Raw genomic sequence first — 12,423 nt, forward strand, 5'->3', positions numbered from 1 at the left:
TCTCGGTGTGATGTGCTGTGCATTGAGGGACTTCTGCATTCAAGTGCATAGCAGACAGCCTCTCATGCTTGTCCGTTTTCTGTACAGGTTTGTAATCCTCCGGGAGGACCTTGTTTCCTGAGGGCGCAAAGAGCCACCTCATCCCTTTAATAGCAAAGCCCTGAAGATGCCTTTGTAGTAAAGTGTCAGAAACTGCTGCGGAAGAGCCTTGTGCCAAACTCTGCTGGGAATCAATCCACCGTGCACCGAGGAGAGCCTCCCTGAGAGAATGCTACGCTGATTTCCCCTGTCATGCAACTTTGTCCTGTGTGATATAGAAAACTTAGTAAACACTACAGTAGAAGGTTATACACTTGAACTCTTTTGTGTATTTTGTGTTTGTTGTGAGTGTAGTGTACTGTACGTGTTGTTGGTTTATTTTAGTGAGTGGTTTGTGGGTTTTCTTGTGATTTCTGAGCAGTTATGTGCCTCGATGTGCTTTGTACCATTCTCTGTTGTGGTATGGTGTGTGCTGTGTGTTCTTGTGTGCTTTGCGATGTATTGCCTATGACCTGTGTGACTTTCTTGCCTTCTGTGTTGTGTGTTGTCCGTGTTGTGTGTATTTTGCATGTAATGCGTGCAGTGTATGTTCCTTACTGCTTGCTGAGTGCACAGTTCTGTGTATTTTTCTCTCTGTGGTGTGGTATGTGAGATATTGGTATTTGTGAGTGGTGTGTGTTGAGTGCTTCTTTGTGCATTGTATATTTCACCTTTTCTGATGCGTTGTCTGTTGTCGGTTGTGTATGTTGTGTGTTTGGTGTATGGCTTCCAGTCTAATGTTTGGTGTGAAATGTGTCTGGTCTTTCCGTTGTCTGTTTTGTTATGTACTGTGTTCTGGGTTTTGTGTGAGCTGACTTTGGGCTTTCTGTGCATTACCTACTGGCAAGATGTTGCGTGGGCTGTGTCATTTGAGCATTGTGTGTAATGTTGAGTTAGCCTTGTGTCAGACGTGCTGTGTGCATGTGTATGCTGTGTGTGTGTTTGTGGGTTTTCGTTCGTGCTGTCGGCGTGTGTGTGTGCTCTCCATTGTATGCTTGTGGTTGTGCGTGTCATGTGTAGTGCGTCATATGTGTGTTACATGCGTTTTCGTGAGTTGTCTGTGGATTTGTATGTGTTGCATCGGTTTTGTGTGTGTGATTGTGATTTGTGTGTTGTGTTAGAGAGGCCGTGTGTGTATTTGGCTGTTTGAGTTATGCACATGATGTGATATGTGTTGACTGTGTGTGGTTGTGTGTCCCGACCTGCAGACTATCAACGGGGGTCGACGACCTGGAGGAGAGAATTGAAAATTATTGGCAATGGACACAAGGAACGACCAGCCATACAGGATGTCTGATCACGCTGGCACAGTTTATTGTTTACAGGCTCAATTTTTACAAGTAGCTGTAAGGGGTGGGTCAGGAGATAATTGGACCTTAGGTGGCACCGACGAGGAGTTGTAGAAGGGTGACTGGGTCTTGTTTGGCGCCGCCGGGGCAGAGGACCTGTAAGAGAAGCGGGGAGTTCGCCATTTTGGTGGCGGGGGAGGTGTTTCTTGCTTAACAAAGGATAGAAAAGGCACATGCTGTGAGGTAGCCTAATCACTACTTCTAACTCAGAAATGCAAATGTTGCTAGGTAACTCTAACCTAGGAGTTCACTAAATGTGCTTCTTTATAATAGGGGAAAACTTGTTTCTAACGCGTGGTTGGGTTCTTTGTTGCTGACTTTACAGGAAAGATTTCTAGCTGATTTTACAGGAAAGATTTTCCTCAAAACGTTGCTGTTGTCTTAAGGCTTTTGTGACCGAATCTGCTTAAAGGCCCACCGATTTGCTCCCAACATCTCCCCCGTTTTTCTTATATTGAAACAGCCAGCCTAGCTGTGGCTGGGTCAAGGCCTGTGCCTGTCTTAGGTTGTACAGCTGAAGGAAATCCTTACCCGTCATGGGGCTATAGTCTTCTAGCGACTATACCCTGTCTTAGGTTGGTATTCCCTATACAACCATATCTTACCCGTCTTTGACTACCAGTCTTGACTTGATTTGTTGTAAGAATGAATATTTTTGAGTGAGAATTCTGTAAAGCTGAGTACTCCAAAGGGGGGTACAGGGGTCTGATCCTCAGTGGGTACCTGGCATATGGGTACCTGGCATGCGAGGAGAGCTCCTTTAGTCTTACAGACTGTGCTGAAGAGAAGGGAGTTGCTTGATGACGCACGAAATGTCCTTATTTTTTGAGGAGAGGAAGATGCTGGACACAAACCTCTATGCAATCAGACATGTCCCTCAAGGCAGGTTTTTTGCTGCAGTTACCCTGGGTACTCAGCCAGCTCACTCAAGGACTCTTAACATATCTGCTGGAGGAGGGAGCTTCTTCATCATCGCTATCACGAGCACGCCTGTCATTGTGGACTTGAATAGGCTCACTTACAAGGGTGTCTATTTGCTTTTTTACAAGGCTCGTCAGATGTTTAAGAGCCCAAGGGCCAAAAGACAAGAACAATATTAATCCTATAAGGGGGCCTAAGAGAGAGGGCAAAAGAGTAGTGACACATGGCGAGGTAGAGAACCAATTCTTATACCAACTTTCACTCTGCTCTTTCTATTCTTCTTTTCTCTAACCCTTCTCTGACTCTTCTCATACTATCTCTAACAACCCCTGTTTTATCAGCATAGAAACAACACTCTTCTTTTAGGGCGGCGCAAAGCCCGCCCTGCTGCAGAAAGAGCAGATCTAGTCCCCTGCGGTTTTGGAGAACTACTTCAGCGAGGGATGAGATAGAATCTGTCACGTCAGAGATTCCATTTTGCAATTCCTGGATATCTTGGTCTATAGTGGCACTGAGTTCGTGATAGCGAGAGTTAGAAAGAACTAAGGAAGAGATGCCCATACTGGCACCTACAGCTCCTAAGCCAAGCAAAACAGCAATAGTAACAGCAGTAATGGGTTCTTGGTGGGAGCGTTTAGGGAGGGAAGGGTCTGAAGATTGTTCTCAGATATGGAAGAACTCGTCAGACCGGTAGTAAATAAGCCTGGGTATAACTTTTACAAGAACACAAAATCCATGTTCTTGCAATACGGGGTTGTAAACACAGGGGGTGAGTCCATCTAAGCAGGCCCACCAAGCGTCTTTTGGGGGAATAATATATCGGGATCTCTGTTCAATGGGGAAGATTTCTCGACAGAGGTGAGTATACTCATGAGGGATCGTTTGAGGAATATTAGTTATACAAGTCCCATTACCGACTACTTGGGCTAAGGTTAGGCCTTCCCAACTAGCGCGTTCCCAACGACAGCTGTGAGTATCATTGGAGGTAGAGAAATTGTCAGGGATGGCAGCGCCTTCATAGACGGGGGGGAAGAGAGATAACATAACCAACATTTGGCGGTAAGCTCAGGGGTGGTGGAATTAATACTGAGGTCTGATTTATGAGAGTGCAGACAAGGTTTTTAGAACTCGCTGGAGTGGGCACTAGCGGTGTAGGGAAGGGTTTAAGACTACTAGCTGTAAAGCTATGTTTAGGTGAGAGGGTGGAGAGCTTTGGTGAGGGAAGGTGTTTCCCACCTAGGACTGTATTTGGGCCTATGGCAACAGAATGGGTGGCGGGAAGCTCTTTAAGGAGTCTAATAGAAAAGGTGATGCCTTCATCATAATGGTCTTTATATAAACGAAGGCCCCAAGTGTTATCCTTGCGCCCAGTTTGAGGCTTGCATCCCTTTTTCAGTAAGTGTGATGGAGAGAGGATTGCACCACCCTTTAGCCCTATTCTCAGATTTGCACTCGGGGAGTATTTCAGCGTATTTATGCCCTTCAAAGGGGCTGTGGGAATAATTGGCTTTGACAGTGATAAAGTCCCAAGAAGAAGAGGGTTTCCAGTAAGTATCTCCTGTAGTCTCACACCCCCATGATGCACAGTAATAATCTGTCTTGCCTCCGCATTTATGGAGGTGATGGGGCCGGTGTTGCCCGGGGCAAACATAAAAGGGATATGACCTAAGAACTGACCGGCACCCCGGGTCAGATCACCCAGGGTAGGCGAGACCTGCACGAGGGATAAAAGGCGCTTCACTCTGCTCGAAGAGATGTTCTACTCCCCAAGGGGCTCCTGCACCGAGGGCTAGCTTGCAGAGATCAGGCTGTAGAACGTTTGGCCACCAGATGTCTGGTGATGTTTGAGAGCGGGACCAAACAACGTCTCCTCTTTCAGACAGCACCACCCAGGTGTAGTTCCAGGGGAAATGCCGGGACTTCGCGGGAGGTGGCGCTGGCTGATGACTCAGAACTGTAGTGATCAGGAGAACGAGGATTGTTGGCGACTGCATCTGCAATGGAAGGAGAATTTGTCTCAGGCGGGGAGGGAGACTCCCGTCTGGACGGTGGTGAGTTAGCAGTTTTAACTAGTCTCTCAGGGAGCCATCGAGGCTCAGAGTTTTGCTGGTCATAAATGCAGACGGACCCTCTGCCCCAGATTATAACAGGGTCAGGACCTTTCCATGCAAAGGTCAGTGGGTCTTTCCATTTTACTAACGCTTGAAGCTCATTGGTTTTTGGGTGCCATAACCGATCGGCAGCTGAGCGTCCGTGGTAGTCGAGCATCAAGAAATTAATGACAAACAAGGCATGACTAAGTTGGTTATGGGGGCTGATGGTCGTATACACGAGGGGATTGTTCTTGAGGCGGGAGAGCGTGTTTTTAAGTGTTTGATGAGCTCGTTCTACAATCCCTTGCCCTTGGGGATTATAGGGGATGCCTGTGATATGTTTTATCTGGAAGTCAGAACAGAAGCGCTGGAATTTAGCTCCTGTGTAACCTGGCCCATTGTCGGTTTTTATAATTTTTGGCTTGCCCAGCACTGTAAAACAACGCAAGGTGTGGGTAATGACATCTTTAGAAGCCTCTCCGGTAAGGGGCGCTGCAAAGATAAAACCACTAAAGGTATCAATAGTAACATGAAGATATTTCATCTTTTTAAAGGGGGTGAAATAAGTGACATCCATTTGCCAAATTTCATTGGGGATCAGTCCCCCAGGGTTCACTCCTAAATGAGGAACAGGAAGATGTGGAGCACAGTCATTGCATCTTTTGACAATTTCTCGCGCTTGCTCTCTGGTAATTTTGAACATGAGCCACAGAGTATTTGCTGAAAGGTGGTGGGGGGAATGAGCATGCTGAGCTTGAGTTAGGGGTACACTGCTAAAAGTTGGTGCTATTAAGGGAAGAGTACGGGTGGCTTGGTCAACAAGGGCATTGCTTTCCGCCCACTTGTATCTTTTCCCAAGCTTTCAGACAACACAGATGTACTTCTATTATTGCTGTACCTTCGTACCCAGCTTGTCTTTCTAACTGCAGCCAATCTCCTTGTCTGCCAGCTGTTCAGCAGTTATAAGAATTGGAGGATTGGCACACTGATTTGCTTCTTCATGCCACCTTGTTTTGAATTGTAAAAACTCAGAAGTCTAGACAGGTATGAGCTAATAAATCCCAATCATGAAGAATCATCCTTTCTTGTTCTACCAACCCCAAGAGATCTGCAACATATGGTGAATTAGTGCCATAAGTAGAGATGGCTTGTTTAAAATCTTTTAATGTTTTATAAGGAATGGGCATATAAAGTGCTCTGACTGCACCTAGTGGAAAATAGACATCCTCACCTGGCCTAAAAGAATTAAATTAACTGGTGTCACTAAGGGCATCAAATAAGCATTCTACATCACCCTCTCTCTGGTCTTTGAGTATTCCTGCTACGAAGGAACATTTACTTGATTTTACCACATCATCTAAGAGTTCTCTCTTGTTCCTGTGTGTCAGATTTAGTTTCAGACAGTGAAGAAGTCTGCAAAGGCTGCAAGAGTGATCAGATTACATAAAGACCAGACAGACACAGGGATAACATTCTCCCTGTCTGTGAGCCTTTTTAAAATCCCTTAATACATTATTCCGATCAGCCTGTTTAAGGGTCCCCCGTGGTGGCAGCCAATAACAATGTTTCTTAATATATTTATGAAGTTGAGCAAAATCCCTTTAGAAGTTCTCACTCCTCATGTTTTTAGGAGGGCACGGAGTAATTTTAAATCATCCTCCAAATTAGCAACTTTAGATTCGTTTTGGCCCATTATAGTGTCCCTGACGTCTCGATCCTACACGCGCTTTCCCTGGAGGCTTACAGGATCAACGATCTTTGGAGCTTGCCGGGTCTGCATTTCAAGAGTCGCCCAGAAAGGAGCTTCCCCGCTCTGAGTTTCAACAGTCCCTGTTCAGGTGCCACTTGTCGTTCCCCTCCCTGCTTCCGACCCACAGTCAAGAGAGGAGATGTGAAGAGATATCGAAGACCTGAAAGGGCCAGCCAGGGGACTCAAGGCGTAACAGCTCAAGAGTAATGCCGAAAAGGCATTTCTCGTATTTGTTGAATAAATGAACTTACAATGAAATCAAACATCATTATCCGGCCTTGAGACGTGATGCTTCTCAAGGATACCGAAACTATGTGAAGATGGCCTCAAGCTATGAGAACTGCTTTGGTTCTCATCACTCAGTCCTTAATTACACATCAACAGAGTGTGTGAGAAAAACAATCAAGTCATGTGTGCTTATACATTTGATTTCCACCTTACTTGAAATATATATTAACTCTACCAATCCCACAAGGCACCTGAAGAAAGACTCTTTTAGGGCCTTGTTTCCTGAGGGCCCTAGAAGAGGATGCACAGTGCAGGCTCTTCCCCTATGTGAAATAGCAATGCCCTGAAGATGCCTTTGTAGTAAAGTGAGAAAGGGTTGCAGGAGAGCCTTATGCCACACTCTGCTGGGGGAAAAATCCACAGACACTGAGGAGGCCTGCCTGAGAGAATGCTAGGCTACTTTCCCCTTGCATTCAACTTTCTCGTATGTGATATGGAAAACATAGTAAACATTGCAGTAGAAGGCAGTCTTCTCTATATGCCCTCTAACTCACAGAGATAAGTGTTCTGTTAATAGGCCTTATCAGTAGTCACATGGGAAGGTGTAGAACAAGACGCTTCCTAATGACAGCAGTGGAAGCAAGTCAGATTTGGATTCAGCTTAGGTGAGTAAAAGAAGGCAATGCAGGATGCCCATTTCAAGTAATCATTCAAGTCTTCATTGAGGATGCTGTAGCTGAGTTTACAATGTGCTTTCCGTGTCTGTCCTGTGTGCCTGCACTCTAACCGGCTGAATGAAGTCTGTCCCCATTTAGCCCACTTGCTGAGCGAGAGAAGCTCGCAAGGGTGGCCATTTAGCCTGAGGCCTTTCAGAGGCAGCCTGGCTGAGAGAGAAACGCTTGCATACAATGATTTCAGCTTGGAAGTTTTAAAGTGAACTATTTTTCTGCAACTGCATGGCGGCTTCAGAGGCCCAGAGTAAACTCTTCCCTGTCAGCACATCTCCATGCCACAGAGCTCTACAAACTAGGTGCACATTGACTTCGAGCCCCCAAGTAACATCTCACAAGAGGTGTGTGCAAGCCTTATCCACAGCCGGGAGGAGGATGGGCCCTGAGCCTCAGAGCTGCAGTCCCGCAGAGAAGGCTCTCAGGCTGTCTCTGTTCCCGTGATTTGCATCACAGACATAAGATTGACAGCTAAGCATTGCTCTGGCAAGGTGTGCTACTTATATATACTTGTACTCCCAGACAAAAGTATACTGTGAAAAGGTTCTGTCTAGTCTCAGGGAAGAAGCAGGGCATGTTGCTGTATGCACAGCAGTGGAAGCGTGATGGATGGGCGTTCTGTTCAATAGGCCATAAGCAGACAGCACCGGAAGCCTTTTTCAGCTAAGCTGCTCTTTATGGCTAATGCAGGTGAATTCAAACCTGCCCTGGAAATTGTTCTGGTATAACTAAGCTCTAACTTGATGAACTAACACTGCAACCAATGCCTTTTAGTTACTTGCTCCTCACTCATATAACTTGGGATGGCAAAACCTAGGTGTGCCTGGGTGTCCTCTGTGAATGCTGCTAAAGTCCAGGAGATACATGGGCTTCAGATAGGACTTCCAACCACATTTCAGGGATGATGCCTTTGGGGCTCCTTACAATTGATCATCCAGTCATCCCAACAAAGCACTGCTTAGGCCTGAGCTCTATCAACCTGAACTAACCATGTGCAGAACAGCTCTCTCTCCATGACCTTCACAGAGAAAGAATTGTGTTCTATGAGTCTCAGGTTAAATGCTTTAGTGCAGGCCCAAGACTGTGGCATTCAAGCACACTGAAGAAAGACTCTTTTAGGGCCTCGTTTCATGAGGGGTCTAGAAGAGCATGCACAGTACCACCTCTTCCCCTGTGTGAAATAGCAATAGCCTGAAGATTTCTTTTAGTAAAGGGTCAGAAACTGCAGCAGGAGAGCCTTATGCCAGACTCTGATATGGAAACAATCCACAGAGCACTGAGGATGCCTGCCTGAGAGAACGCTAGGCTGCTTTCCCCTTGCACTCAACTTTCTCCTATGTGATGTGGAAAACATCATAAACATTGCAATAAAAGGCAGTCTTCTCTATATGCCCTCTAACTCACAAAAATAAGTGGGCTATGAAGAGACCTTATCACTAGCCATATGGGAATTTTCAGAACAAGATGCTTTCAAACGACAGTGGAAGCAAGACAGATTTGTATTCAGCTTAGGTGGGTAAAAGAAGGCAATGCAGGATGTCCATTTCAAGAAATCATTCAAATCATCGTTGTGGATGCTGTAACTAAACCTGCAATGCACTTTCCATGTCTGTCATGTGTGCCTGCACTCTAACTGCCTGAATGAAGTCTGCCCCTTACTGAGTGGAAGATGCTCACTTGTGTGGCTGTTTAGCCTGAGGCCTTACTGAGGCAGTCTGGCTTAGAGAGAAAAATTTGCATTCAATGAATTCAGTTTGGAAGTTTAAAAGGGAGCTTTTTTTCTGCTACTGCCTGGCTGCTTCAGATAGGCCCAGAGTAAACTGTTCGCTATAAACCCATCTCCCGTACCACAGGCTGAGCTCTGGAAACGGTGCAATTTGGCTTGGATGCCTCTAGTAACATGTAACAGGAGGTGTGTGCAAGCCTCTCCACAGTCTGGTGGGGGATGGGCCCTAAGCCACAGAGATGCAGTACCCCAGGTAGAGCTCTGAGGCTGTCTCTGTCCCAGTGATTTCCTTCTCAGACATATCCAGATTGACAGCTATATATTGCTCTGGCAAGATGTGCTACTTATATGTACTTGTACACACATACAAAATTATACTCTAAAGAGGTCTTTTGCCTAGACTCAGTGGAACAAGCAAGGCATGTTGCTATGCATAGCAGTGGAAGCAGGACAGATGGGCATGCTGTTCAATTGGCCAAAAGCAGGCAGCACCGGAAGCCTCTTTCAAGTAAACTGCTCTTTATGGTTAATAAAGCTGAATTCAAACCTGCCCTGGAAATTTTTCTGATGTACCTAAGTTCTAACTTGATGATCTAACACTGCAACCAACGCTTTTCAGTTACTTGCTTCTAACTCATACAGCTTGGGATGTCAAAACCTAGGTGAGACTGGGTGTCACACCACCTAAGTCCATGGGCAGCAAGTAAGACTTCAACTAGATTCAAGGGAAGATGCCTTTCGGGCCCTTACACCTCATCATCCATTCATCCCTTCAAAGCACTACTCTGGGGCTGATCTCTATCAGCCTTAACTAACCATGTGCAACACAGCTCTCTCTTTGTGACCTGCAGAGAGAATCATGTTCTGAGTTTTATGCTAAATGCTTTACTGCAGGCCTGCCAGATTCCAGCTGCTAGGACCCCTGGTATGCGGGAACCCTCCTCGGGCCTGGACTTTGTCAAACAGCCTTAGTAGCATGGCTCTTGCCATCTCCCCCTTTACTGGTTTTTAAAGCAAGTTTTAGAGTCTTCAGTTCCAAATGAGTGTTCTTAAATGGTATATTGGTATTTTCCCAAATTCATAATTAATGATTCTAAATTTTATTCCATGAGGTGTCTGAGGAATTATATTTATAAGGAGTAACACAAATCCATTTATAATTACTATGACATTTGGTGGTAAGTCATGTCTTTAGCTTTTGTACTTGGGTTCCTATATATAAAACAGCATCTTCTAACGCATTAAGGCGGATCTCAAATTTTTTATCAATTTTTTTCTTGTAAATGTAGAGCAACAGAGACATTTTTACTTAAATTATCTACATGATTAGCTGTATGTATTTGCTGTACTAAAGCGGTAGTGGAAAATGTGAAGGAACTTATAAGAGTGATTAAACCAGCTATACAAAGAATTAATGCATCAACAAAGAGAGCATTTAGGGCAACTAAGTGCATTGTCTACCAATTGTAAAGCTTGTATTCCTGGATCATCATACCATGTTTCCTCTAATTTAAAAGGCAAGATAACATAAGAAGGTTGATGTACAATGATATATACAGTAGGTCCATAGGTAGGACTTAAACATGTGGTTAATGTACAATCTATTCAATCAATATAAAGGCTCCACTTTCTAATTTAATCTTAAAAGCACCTATATGCTGAAACAAGATAGGAAAAGGTAGATTTACATAAGCAGTTATCATGTATAAATGATCTGGATGTCTGGGTCTTTTCAAAAATATCATTCCTGAAGGAGTAAATAGCCTATAAAGATCTGTATACAACTGACTAGTGGAGGGTGTATGTACTAACAAGGCAGGATTATCCCAACCTATGGAGAACCATCTGCTCACCTTTTCAGGTCTAGGTATCAATTTGTTATTCAAAAAAATTTTTGAGTATTATATTACCCAGGTAAGATATATAATCATGATGAGGACTACAAACTGAATAATCATAGTCACAGATGATCTCCTAGGAACAAATAGCAATCCTACTTTCTGAAACACGCATTCATGCCAAATAGGATATCCATGAGTCTTATCCACAGCTGTCCAAAATGCATCTAAATCTTTAAAGCTTCACAGGAAGGATAATTAATGGAACAATGAGAGCCATAAGCAATAGCATCATTATAATCATAAGAGCCCAGAAATAACATATTTTAAAACCCATAAATCTCTACAATAAGGAATAGAAGACTTTGATATTCAAAGGAGTACAACCTTGGGGGTATATATGTAGTGTTGGTACTAAAACACAGAAGTAACACTAGTTCTTCCATGAAAAGAATAATTAGTATTAATGCTGGAGCTAATAAAGGAATTAAACTCTCCTCTTAAAAGATGAGTATTATTAGTAAAGACTCTCAGATTAAGAGTACCCCTCGGAGTTGGGTGAAACAGGGGGTTGAGGAATATATGTCCAATAACTAAAAGCAGTAACACTCATCACCTGGCAAGAAACAATGGCAAACATGGCAATATTCTATCTGGAGTTCCTTGGGTGTTGAGTAATCATCTTGCTTGGGGGGTCAAGGTGCTTAAGTTGACCCCAAGTTGGCACGGATCTATTTGCGGTGTTTTTGGTAATAACTCTCTTCAAGTTTTAGGTGTTGAAAAGGTGGCACCAGATCATCTTCATCGGCAGGTGGCGTTATTGATCTTTCAAAAGATAAATGAATAGGAGGAAGTGGAGAAAGCAGTCGCTTAGGTTTCTGGGGGGCAGAAGCGGTGGTTGAGACATAAGGTCGAATTAGTCAATCAGTAACCCAAATGAGTGAGTCTGCGTCCTGTGGAAAAACACAAGCATAGCCTCGCCCACAAGTTAAAAGCACATCCGGACATCTCCAGATCCCCATAAGTAAATCTTTCCATTTTACTGAAGGTTTGGGAATGGCTTGTTCTTCACTGTGATGTTTCATCATTGGGGAAATTCCTTGTTCTTTACAGTTTTTTGAGTATTATTAATCTACAATTACATGAGGAACATTATGTTTACAAGACTCCCCCATCACCAAGTCCTTCCCACATACCCCATTACAGTCTCTGTCCATCAGCGTAGTAACATGCTATAGAGTCACTACTTGTCTTCTCGTTCTACAGCTCTCCCCGTATCTCCCCTCATTATGCTAATCAAAATGCTCCCTTTCTTCCCCTCCCTTACACCTCCCTTCCCACCCATCCTCCCCAGTCCATTTCCTTTTGGTAACTGCTAGTCAATTCTTGGGTTCTGTGTGTCTTCTGCTGTTTTGCTCTTTCAGTTTTTTTTTTTGTTCTTATACTCTACATGAGCGAAATCATTCGGTACTTGTCTTTCTCAGGGAGGCTTATTTCACTGAGCAAAATGTCCTCCAGCTCCATCCATCTTGTTGCAAATTGTAGGATTTGTTTTCTTCTTATGGCTGAATAATATTCCATTGTGCATATGTACCATAACTTCTTTTATCATTCATCTACTGGTGGACACTTAGGTTGATTCCAATTCGTGGCTTTTGTAAATAATGCTGTGATAAACATAAGGGTGCATATGTCTTTTTCAAACTGGGCTA

At 44.1% G+C, this 12,423-nt stretch overlaps 1 long non-coding RNA gene across 1 annotated transcript in view; it reads right to left on the minus strand.

The window, feature by feature from the left end:
- Positions 1 to 1,376: 1,376 nt before the first annotated feature.
- Positions 1,377 to 12,423, minus strand: part of LOC118969762 (uncharacterized) — a 36,445-nt gene continuing 25,398 nt past the window's right edge. The window contains exons 4-5 of the long non-coding RNA XR_012122707.1: positions 4,026 to 4,342; positions 1,377 to 1,523 (exon numbers count right to left, since the gene is read on the minus strand). This is a non-coding gene — a long non-coding RNA (uncharacterized lncRNA). The remainder of the gene's footprint in view (positions 1,524 to 4,025; positions 4,343 to 12,423) is intronic.

This window comes from Manis javanica, chromosome 11 (assembly GCF_040802235.1).
Source record: "Manis javanica isolate MJ-LG chromosome 11, MJ_LKY, whole genome shotgun sequence".
Lineage (NCBI taxonomy): Eukaryota > Metazoa > Chordata > Mammalia > Pholidota > Manidae > Manis > Manis javanica.